General features: G+C 46.1%; 1 pseudogene; it reads right to left on the bottom strand.

Moving 5' to 3' along the window:
- Positions 1-3831: 3831 nt before the first annotated feature.
- On the bottom strand, positions 3832-6164 carry LOC105311611 (annotated as a pseudogene).
- Positions 6165-11879: the final 5715 nt, after the last annotated feature.

Here is an 11879-nt window from a genome sequence, read left to right as displayed (position 1 = left end):
TAATAATGGAGTGACTCTATGACAGATCTCAGGGGGTTTTGTAAACTCCCAGCCCCACAGGACAGGAGCCAGTAAGCAGCTGGCCCTCACCATGGGGACAACAAGGTAAGGATGCTGGAGGACAAAAGGAGTGGATTTCAAACACTGAAAATACAATGTTAAGCAAAATGAATGAGTAAAATAAAATAGAAAATTTAAAAAAACCGAGCAAAAATTATAGCTCCTGTCCTAAGGAAGGTTACAGCCTGCTGTGTGCCTTTGAGATAGGAGTCAGGGGTTATTCCTGCCTGCTAGCTCAGTTATGAAATATAGCATTTTCACTCTTTGACACTACTCATACTTTTAGGGGGAAAAGTGCGTAAAAACCTCAAGTGTTTCGAAATGATTTTTAGAAAGGCTATCTCATGCAAACATGTTGAGTTTAATAACACTTTTTGAATTCACAATGCGATATGAATCTCCTACTGTTTACAACGCGCCTGTATGGATGAGAAAATCACTGAAATAATTGATCACAAATCATTAGTAATGGTCATCCCTGGGTGAGGCGAATATGGTTTCGAGTACTGTATTATATTTTCTCGGTCCTCCAAATTTTCTCTGGGAAGTTTTGAGTGACTGAAGAATATACTGATAAAAGCCTAAAACTACTAGCTGAAAACCCATGACAAGAACATTCGAAAAAGCAGAAATAGAAGATGCGAAGGACCCAAGGCACAATGTTTTCAGCAGGGACTTTACTTTGGAGTCAGTCACCCCATGGTTACTCTAACTCAGGGAGCTACACAAGAAATAAGCTGGGTGTCCCTTTAGAAAGGACTCCTCCAGTGTTTTTCAAACACGAAGGGCGGGGCAAGAGGCTCTTTCATGACTCAACACTGCTGTCTAGAGTCCAAAGAAACTGAGCTCCACCATTTGGAGAAGTAACTCCCTCTCATTCCCTAGTTGTCCTAAACTACACAGCAGATAGTGTCTCAGGCACCAAAAGTGGTGGCTCAGGAAAAACAAGGACCAGCCCAAGACCCCTGCGAACTGGCCGAAGCACGCTGCTGCCTTAGACATGCCCTCTTGCAGGAGCAAAGGCACGGAAATCCCAGTGACAGGACTCGGGGGCCTGTTCAACCAGATCTATGCTCCCACTGGCGGGTTCTGGGTCTCTGTTCCGGAGCCCAGTGAGGTCAGTGCTGGTCTTGGAGCCCGCGTCTGCTAGAAGTTTCTATCCTCACCCTGCTGTAAACGCTCAGTCGAGGGACTAAACAAGTGATGACCAGGTCCTGTTGCCCAATTGCCCCAGCCGCACCTCTGTTTCAAGTATGCGACCTGTATCAATCCCCACGACATCTTCCAATGGCTCACTGCTCCCACCTGTGGATACTCGGGACCAGTGACATAATCATCTTCCTCCTCTCAGCCCTCACTCCTCGGAACATTTCCGGCCAGATCAAGGCCCAAGAGCATGACTTGGTCAACCCTGGAGCTTCTCTGTCTTTAGAGATAGTCCCCTTCTACTCGAGCGAACATCTCCATACCCAAGGACATGGGACTTGGCATCAGAGAACCCCGAGCTCCTGTTCGAAGTCACTTTCTGGCATTCCTCCATGTCATCACTGTAATCTCCGGCCCGGGTCGACCAGCCTCCTCCCTCTAAGGCCTCTGAGAAGATGGACATCAACCGACTAGCGCCTATGGTGGGAGCATGTAGGACACAGGCAGGAGGTAGGTGATGAAGGGTCAAGTAGGCAAGTCTCAGAACAAAGATGGAGAAGGGGAGGAGTCCTTCCTGTTGTAAAAACAATTGCATGACTAACGCTTCCCTCCATGAATACCTGTAACCTTTGCATTATATTTTCTAAACAGCTTCGTGAGGAAGCACCGATCAGGCCCAACAAGTAAAGGGCAAGGCACAGGTCCATACTACTTGGCACCTTGTGGGGCCCTGGCCCCTTGAGTCTGTTTCCATCGAGGAGAGCCCAAGGTATAGGACCAAAAACAACAACTGGACGGTTGTAACAGGTGTACCTATTGTGGAGCTATGTGACTTAGAAACCATGTACATACTCATTGTCTCACTTGGTGCTTGCAAATCACCAAGGAGAGACAGCAGTGATCTGAGGTCCATGAGTATGTCAAATGGAAACCAGGGCCTCGTCTCAGGAAGCCAGCTGGGCTCCTATATCTCAACCGAGGGATCGAAAGTGGTCAATGTGCAGGAAGGTCTTGGCTCGCCTCTTGTCACAGTCATGCTCTGCCTGATCCCCTCTACCCGTCTTTGGCTGTCTCACACCTAGTCCTCCCCTCACTTACCACCAAACAGGGGTTAAGGAGCTTTGGAAAGACACGGATTCCCTGACAAAACCCTTGAGTTCTGATGGTGCGGGGTGGTGAACACGTAACAACGGCAGAATTCTCTTGTGTGTTGAAGCCCACTCTTTCGCCCGGCAGAAATCTCTTGTGAGCTGGGAAGCGCTCCTTCACCCGAGAGCACACCCCGTCGTCAAATCATGTTGGCCTGGTACCTGTGGTCCTCCTGTAAGATCTCTGCAGACTCAGACTCGCGTCTCTCCCTGCACATCCAACAAGCCATCTGGACCCGGGGCCCTGCATCCCTTTTGTTGTCATCTGAAGACCCGATGGATATCTCCCCTCTGCCGGGGCCAGAACCACAAGGGAGCCCCTTTCTACTGCTCTAAGTGCCCCAGGCCCTCATTCCTCACGTGACAGAACCGCAAGGACAGCCTCATCATCATCAGATATGTGTCCTCAAGGCCTCATCGGGGCTTAGGCTCACAGATGCTTCCAGTCTATCCACGCTCGGCACTTAGACAACGCAAACCTCTTTTACCTTCTCACAGCTTCCTGGACGTCTAAAGTCCTAAACCAAGAAATGCCTTTGAAAGAGCCATTTTGTCTAAGTCTCGAGGTCCTTCCAATGCCCACGTCTCCAGCACCTGCCATCACTCCAAGCCGAGTACCTGGTATATACTGTCCTCATCACAGAACTGCTGTCCGCTCCCCTCGCAGAACTCCTTTTCATTCTGATGCCCCCTTTACTAAAACTCCCTAAACCCTCTGCCAGGACATTCCTGTCTTCTGACTCAAGTCGACTGGACTCGCCCCTGATACCACCTATTGAGGCCTTTTACATGGAAGATATCGTGTGGCCCAACCCAGAACTCCGTGGGTCACAGAGGTAACAATGGGCGTGGGGTGGGACGGTGGATGGGGGTCTTCCTGCAAGCCCACTGCTGCTGGATACCCTCAGTCTTCCTTCCTCAACTTAAAGCTTCTCCTGCGAGCCTCATCCTAAGTCTCCATGATGCTGTCATCCATTCAGCAGTCCTCGGGATCCCTAGGGATTTCTGGTACCTGCTTCCTGTGGTTTTCTCTCTCGTTAGGGGGGACAGTCAAGTAACCTACCCTGGAAGCACACAGCCCTCTGCTTCTCCTACCCTGTCTCTTGATTATTCTCAATCTCAGCTTCTTGAAAGTGTAGGCTCCACTAGCATTCTCTTTTGGCTAAAAATATGTAGACTATTGCCTGCCACCTAGTAAATGATCCATGAAAGGGAAATGCCGTTTGTCCTGCTCAACACACGCCAAATGACTGGACTGAAGTAAGGCCTTTGTGTTTCAAAATGGAGAAGCCCTGCTTTACTGACCTCCTCCCCTGGGATTGGGTGACGAGACTGGCAAGATGCGGAGCCCTCCCACACTCTGATGGGATCACGAGTTCAGAATCGAAAAAAACAAACATACCTGTTTCAAGTCACTTCTTTCTGCAGGACACTCGAAGATTTTTGTTGCAATACCGCTCTGAGGACCACCAGAAAGCACACTGACAGAATGTAGAATTTATTTTCCTTTCAGAAGAACTGCATGGTCACATTCTGGGTATAATTCATGGGATTCTGTGGGGGGAGGGGAGAAGGGGGATAGGGAGAGGAAGATTCAATCATTCTTCTCTCCTGAAATGAAAAGGCATTATGTCCAAATCACGACTCTTAATAACTCAATGATGTTCTGGTTCTCATGCAGGAGGCACGAAACTGCTGAGCACGTTCACCAAACCGGGGATACCGCGCAACAAGGACTGGCCCCTGGAGCCCAACGCCAGGGTACACAGCACCATCCCACATGGGGCCCCATCTTTCCGAACCTCCTACTGTGGACACGACTCTGCTTCCAACTCTCCCTGGATAGCAGGACTCGCTTCCATTTCCCCCACCTGGATCATCTGCATGCCAGGCCTATGGCAGGGCCACCCAAAGTGACTTGACATGTTCTCTGGAGCCCTTCCCCACGCCCCGTTCTAAATATGCTCCTCTTGATAAACTCGGATCTGCTGCTCAGATCTGACAAAGAACAAACCAAAATGGTTGAACAAACCTGAATTCTAAGTTAGTTGCCTCTAACACGTATATTTATTTGGTATCCACGACGAGGTAACCCGTCAGAAACTCCTTTAAGAGAAACTACTACTCAATGTCATGGAGCAGGGAAACATTTATCGGCATTTAGCTCAAATTCATACCGGCTTACACGAAGAACACAACGGTGAACCACCACGTTCCAATTCCACATGCCTCAGCATACTTTCTTTAGCCTCAGATTCTTGAAACTAGATCTCAGATTAGCAGCCGTGCATTCCAGCAGACCTAGCGCTGCTTCTTGGAGGCGGTGGGGAAAATGGCACAAAAGCACATGGACCTCCCCAAGGCATTCACATGGCAGACGCTTTATATCTTCCGACCACAGTGCTGGGAGGAAAGACAGAGATCCAGAGTGTGAAAGTGACAAAATGCAACATAGGAGACATAATATAGGAGCTAAGGACCCCTGGGGTGCAGTATCCCTGGCCTTAGAATGCCCCACAGCGATCCAATGCCAGGCAGGAAAGATTAGGAACTCCCTGGGATCAGATCTATGCTCATGCTGATAGGACTTTTGGTCATAAACTCGTCGAGTTACTCCTCCAACTACTGCTTACTGTTTGGTCCCCAAAAGGAATCCACACCCAGGATCTGGCAAGACCAGCGTCCATGTTGAAGCCGTGCGGATCTCAGTGACGTGGGGTGACAGTGTCAGTTTTCTTTTAACCACTGTTTGAGGAGCCTCTGAACCATTCTTTTGCTTTCCTGCTGCCTCTCTAGCTGGAGCTTCTCCTCTGCATCAGGCTGCTAGAGCTCCCCTTCTTGTAGAAGGCTAGGCCCATTGGTGCCCAAGCTGAGGGTCAAGCCACTGAGGCCCTGTACAAGGTTTCCCAAGAGGAAGGATGTGGGGCCCCGTTCCTCTCCGCAGGCATCCCACAAACATTCGGCCTATGGCTCTGGCAGTAACGGCATTCCTATATGAATCTATTCTGATCTCCGTCAGCGAAGAAGTGATTCTGGCTTCCCTTTGAACCTGATAAGGTACCACGAGATCGAGGTGCCTACTTCTCATGTGTTCCAGAAAGGTTTTCTTCTTGTCTGGGAAAGGGATGCTGACCTTTCCCACTGCCTCTCTTGCAGGGTTTTCCCACCTATGTACCTCTGTCGGAGCAGCTCCTTTGGAGGGGCTGGGTAGCTGGTGCCAGGACTGGGGTTCATGTCGCTGAGGCCCAGCATCAGCAGTTCTGAGAAGGATGAGTGGTTGCTGCGACTTCCCGGGAAGTCTCTTCAGACGTCATCGGGGAAGATTCAGAAATCGACATTGAGCTATGTTTCTGGAGTGGATCCATGGAGACATAGTCCACGCTCCAAGCTCCAAGGCAGCCCTTGGGTCCAGACACAAGGTGAAGATGAAGATTCTCAAAGCTCCAGGCAGCAGCCAGGGACATGTGCAGCCGGAAGACCAAGACTGCAAAGAATGGTGATAAAGGAAGAAGGAAAATCCAGGATTATTCATCTTACTTAATTTTTCGGTCCCTGTTTCCTGTCTGTAAAATGGGGATAGTAATGAGCCCTATGTCCTAGGACTATTATTCCTCGTTACATGAGGAAATACGTCTCTAGAGCTCTGAATACTCATGGCGCCCAATGATGCTTTTAGGAATGAGGCCCATTATTGCATCCATATGTCATGGGCCACAGTCAACCATGTTTAATGCCCTGCTGACTTTTTACGAACCATTCTCAAGCCTAACTGTAAGAACAATCAATATGTGACAAACATGTGTTCTCCTCGTAAACATTCCTGTACTTTCAAAAAGGAGACCTTTATTAAATTCCAAGCATGTGCACCATGGTGACACACCCTTTTAAATTTCCACTTTCATCCTCACTGGCTTTGCAGATTGTCAAACGGTTGCTCAAGACTATGAAAATCAAAATTCCGAGGAAGTATAAAGAAAATTTTATTTTACTAAAAATCAGAACAGAAATTAATGAAATTTCTAAACAAAAAAAAAATAGAGAAACTCAATTAGACCAAAAGTGGTTCTTTGGAATGATCAATAGTATGGATAAACCTCAAGTAAATCGAGAGACAGAAAGAGAGAGGCAGAGAGCGGGAGGGAGGGCAGCTGGGAAGCGGACGGAGGAAGAGATGGAGGGAGCGAGGTGGGTGGAACAAGTTACCTGAAACAGGAATGGAAAGGGTGATTTTATTATAGACACAGCAGATATGAAAGGGGCAATATGGCAATACTACATTCAACTGTACATGTACAGATGGATCTTGAGATAATCATGCTAAGCAAAATAAGTCACACAGAAAACGTTGAACTATATGATTTCACTCATATGTGGGATATAAAACTGAAAGCAACAAACATGACAGAAAGCAGAGACTCATGGACAGGGACAGTGCATTAGTGATTACCAGAGGGAAACGCTGAAAGCAACAAACATGACATGAAAGGGGTCAAATATTTTGTGACGGAAGGACGTCCCACTTTGGGTGGTGAACACACAGTGCAATATATATATGCATGACATACCGTTGAATGATACACTTGAAACTTATTTGATTTTATTAATGTCACCCCAGTAATTTTTAAGAAAAAGAGATTAATTAATCAATAAATAACTGAAACGACTTAGAAGAAATGGATTGGTTACTCAATAACCATAAACTACTAACACTCACCCATGTGAAATAGTGTGCATATTCCAATATCTGTTATAGACATCAAATCAGTAGTTAAAAACCCAAACCTTTGGTGAAAAAAATCCCAGATGGAAAATACCAGAACAAACGATTCATAAGTTTTAAGTCGCGCATCATTCTGAATAGTTTGATGAACTCTCTCGCCATCCCACAATGCCCCAGTACATGAATCATCCCTTTGTCACTTGGTAGGCGTGTACGTTATAAGATTCACTGTTGAGGTTCTGTGGTGCTTGTGTTCAAGGAACCATTATTTTACTTAATAAAAAAAAAAAAAAAAAAAAACGGCCCCAAAGCGCAAGAGCAGTGATGCCGGCAATCCACATATGCCAAACAGAAGCCTTAAAGTGTGTGTATGTATAGGAATACACATAGGACATATACGGTTCGCTGCTATCCATGGTTATGGGTACCCCCTGGGAGTCTCGGAATGTATCCCCTGTGGATACGTGGGATACATTCCCACCGTAACTCAAAGAATATAGTGAAAAAATGGTTAAAGAAATTAAAATGCTACATTAGAAAATACCCATTAAATGCAAAAGAAAGCTGTAATGGGGGACCCAAAGAACAAAAAGACATGAGACACAGGAGAAAAAGAAGTACGATGGCAGATGTAAGTCTACCTTTATCGATAAGAACACTAAATATGAACAGATTAAACAATCCAAAGACAGACATTCACGGATGGGATTAAAAAGAAAAAGAAGATGCAACTGTATGCCGTCTACGGGAAACACAGTCTAGGGTCAAAAGATACAGATGGACTCACAGTGAAAGTAGGGGAGAAGATACATCATCAAACCAGCAATCACAAGAAAGCTGGAGTGGGTATCCAATCATCAAGCACTCACTTTTAATGTTATACGTGCATTTACCACACGACCCAGCAATTCTACTCGTACAGAATTCTTTCCACGAGAAGTGAAAACATGTCTATACAAAGACCTGTACTCAAACATCCATGTCAACTTTATTCATAATCGCCAAACCTAGAAACAATCCAAGTGATCAACCCCTGGAATATGGATGAAAGGAAAACAAACAGGTACACCCACACAAAGGAGTACTGCACAGTACTAAAAACGAACTACCGATGCACATAACAGCATGGATGCATCTCAAGTATGCTAAATTAAAGAAGCCGGACCCAAAAGGCTACACGTTACATGCTTTCATGTAAAGGGCATTCTGGAAAAGCCACAACTATAGGCACAGAAGTACATCCGTGGTTGCCAGGCTATGGGAGAGGAAGAAGGATTCCGATGGCAAATGGCACAAGGGAACATGATCAATTGATGGAAATTTTCCATATTTTCATTGTGGTGGCGGTTACACGATTGTATACAGTTCTCAAAACTCTACAAACAGCACACTTGAAATGTAAATTTGATCTTAGTACCTCTGACTATTGTTTTCTTTAAAGGAAAAGGATCTGATAAGGCAAGTATTTAAATTTTGATGACTGTATGCCGTTTCGACCATGAGCTAATTAAAATAAAGGTCTTATTTCAGAACCCATCACAGACCTGGCCCTCTTCCGGTATTCCGCATGCCAACAGAAGGCACCACCGTGCTCATTACCAAACGCAGAAACGGTCTTAACCATTTACATCTTCCTTGCCTTCATCTTAAGTCCAAATCCTTGCTGAGTTCCGTCCATCTTCCTTCTCACATATCTGTCTAATGCTGCCACTTTTTCCCCGTGTCCGCAGCGTAGCTCAAAGCGTTACGGCCTTACAAGTTCCACACGCTGCCCCACCGTGCGAAGGCCTAAGAAGTCTTAATATAGACACTCCTCTCCATAGAACGAGGTCTCTATTAGGGACTCGCAAGTTGCTGTTTGGTTTGTTTTGGGCTTGTGTCATCCATCTGTGGCATTTTCACAACACTCGCAGACACAGCTAACCTTCCATCCCTACCTCTCTGCTTCCCCCACAGCTCCTCTCTACTGTACCGCAGGCAGATCTGTCTTCTGCTTTAAATGCGCTGATCCGATTTTCACCTGGCAAGGATATCAAAACAGATTTTTATTCTGAGTCATCAAGATGCCACGACAATGAATCTTCCCAAAAATCTCTTTAAAAATTATAATAGGAGCACTGCGTAATAATGAAGATATGGCACATGAAACAGTGCATAAAATGTTATTTCAAAACCATCTAGAGGTCCGCACTTAGAGAAAATGACCTAACGTGGTGCCTGCCTTCTGGGCATCTTTTCTCTGCCTTTTTCTAAAATTATGAGATGGGAGGGGAGAGGTAATGCCTTTATACTAGTGTATCTGCTGCTTTGTGTGCTTAATTTATACCATCGGCTACTTTCCACAATGATAATCATGATGAGATTGTTGGTACTGACATCGAGAGCAGCAAACACGTGAACAGTCCTTACGATGGACCAGAAACCGTTCTTTGTGATGCATGTATGCTGACTCGTCACCTCCACAGTAATTCATGCGCTTAGGACACCTCACGTTCCATCCGTACACATGTCCGATGTAATCTGATGAATACCGCTGCACGTGTTCACCTGCCTTTTGATCCAGAGAACGCCTGACCCTGAGGTGCGTTCCAGAGTTTAGAGTCGGATCCCACGCCTCTTCCTGTTCCTCCCCAGCGCGGGTAAAAATCTGACTCTGCTCTTGCTGGCTAGGTCACTTTGGACAAATGACTTCGCCTGTTAAACTCCACCTCAGTTACCTCATCTGTAAAAAGTAAAATGCTTCCCTCACCATGGTGCTGTGCAGACTCACTGACTTCTGAAAGTATACATGAAGAGAGAGAGAGAGGGATAGAGCGCACAGTAGTAAGCCACCAGAAGTGTGGGCTTTTATTCTCATGTCTCTTCACTTCTGCTTTCTCCTTGTACCCATTATCTCTCTCTCCCGCTGGCTCCCCCACATCTCTCTCCCCGCCCCCCACACATTCACTGCCCCCACTTCCACTCCACTCGCTCTTCCCTTTGCCTCTTTTCTCAGACTCGCTATCCAAAACACTGTTTACCATCTCTTCATGATTAAGCTCAGAAAATATTAATACGGCAGCCTTTAAATAATGAACACGAAATGAAGAAAAATCTACACAATAAAACAAACAATGTGAGAACGACACAAGAATGAAAAGATCCGATGAAAAGTTTACTATTAACAGTTTCATGTCTTTACCAGATTTACGTGTTACTTTGAGGTAGGTGAAATGGACATGATAGAAACGATGGCAGTAAGAGAAACATACGGTGAGGCCTTTGGCCTTTAAATTTCAGTATTGAAAAGGTTTATTTTTATCATTTATATACTCATTTTCTAGCGCGATCCAGGGACCCCTTATGTTTCCAGGCATTATAGGAACCATATGAACAGGTCACTAGGGTTCTAATTTCCTAGAGAAGTTTCCACTCCGAGTCGCCATTGAGCGCAGGAGGATGAAACCCAGGCACCGCATTCAGGATTCCCAGTAACCCTACCAGGGGAGTGGAATCCTCATTACACTAATACAAACACGTCCTCCCCCTCGCCCCCTGAGCTCAGGTCTCAGTCCCTGAAGAGCTGAACCGACAGCGCAAAGTCCATCCAGTGAGTCGAAGGTCCTCTCTCCAGAACATGGTCCGGGAAATGAGGAAACAGCAACAATATTAACAGCAGTAACCACGGCAGCTAGAATTGATGGGGAACTCACCGTATGCCAGGCGCCATCCTGACAACTGTCCCCGTCTTAACATAGTCAGTGTTCCAAACGGAAATAGCTAAATTTACTAATAAATAGTGTTTCCGGTTTGCTAATGGAGAAACTGAGGCACAGAGATACTAAGGAACTTGCTCAGTGTCGCCCAGCAGTCAGTGGTGGAGCGGCAGGTCTGGAAGCGTGGTGGAAAACTCACCGTGTTGTGCATTTATTCAATCAAGGGTAAGAGCCAACGGGCACTGCTAAATATTCACAATTAGTAGGTAACATGTGACACAAGTCGACTTGAAAGTATGGAACTGCACGGCAAATAGAAATTTGATTTCAACAGAAATCTTTTAGATGGAAGCCTGACAAGACTGGAATCAGGATACTTTGTGGAAACGATGATCTGAGAGCCTCCTTAGGACAGCAGACAGCATGGCAGTCTCTTAGCGTGAAGGTCCCGGGTTTGTGCATCAGAGAAGGTACCACACCGTTGTTACTTCTACACCCTCCCAATGGAGAGAGAAGCCTGGCCGCAAGGCAAATGAGACCCTTCCCCTGCTCCAGTGGTGGCCGGACAAGTAATCCACATGAGTCAGAACCCAGCAACCTGTAAAAATTTACGTTCCCGCCAGCAGTGCATGAGCGTTCCTTTCTCACACGCCCCAACCTCTCCAGCACTTGTTATTACTTGTCCTGTTGATCACAGCCATTCCAAGAGGTGTGAGGTGGACTCTCCTTCAGCTTGTAATGTGCGTTTCCTCAATAGCGAGTGAAGCTGAGCATCTTTTCATATGTCCATTGGCTGTCTGAATGTCTTCTTGGGAGAAGTGTCTGTTCAGGTCCTCTGCCCACTTTTTAATTGGATTGTTTGTTTGTTTTTGTTGTTGTTGTTGAGTCGGAGGAGTTCCTTATATATTTTGGGCATCAGCCCCTTATCGGAGGTGCTGTTTGCAAATATATTCTCCCATTCGGATGGCTGCCTCTTTGTTTGGTTGATGGTCTCCTGTGCTGTGCAGAAGCTTTTCAGTTTGATATACACCCATGCATTTATTTATGCTTTGACTTCTCTTGCTTTGAGGTCAAATTCACAAAATCCTCTGTAAGACTGAAGTCCCTAAG

The sequence above is a fragment of the Pteropus vampyrus genome, unplaced genomic scaffold (genome assembly GCF_000151845.1).
Source record: "Pteropus vampyrus isolate Shadow unplaced genomic scaffold, Pvam_2.0 Scaffold1000005249, whole genome shotgun sequence".
In the NCBI taxonomy this organism is placed as follows: Eukaryota; Metazoa; Chordata; class Mammalia; order Chiroptera; family Pteropodidae; genus Pteropus; species Pteropus vampyrus.
This window is presented reverse-complemented; position numbering and strand designations above follow the sequence as displayed.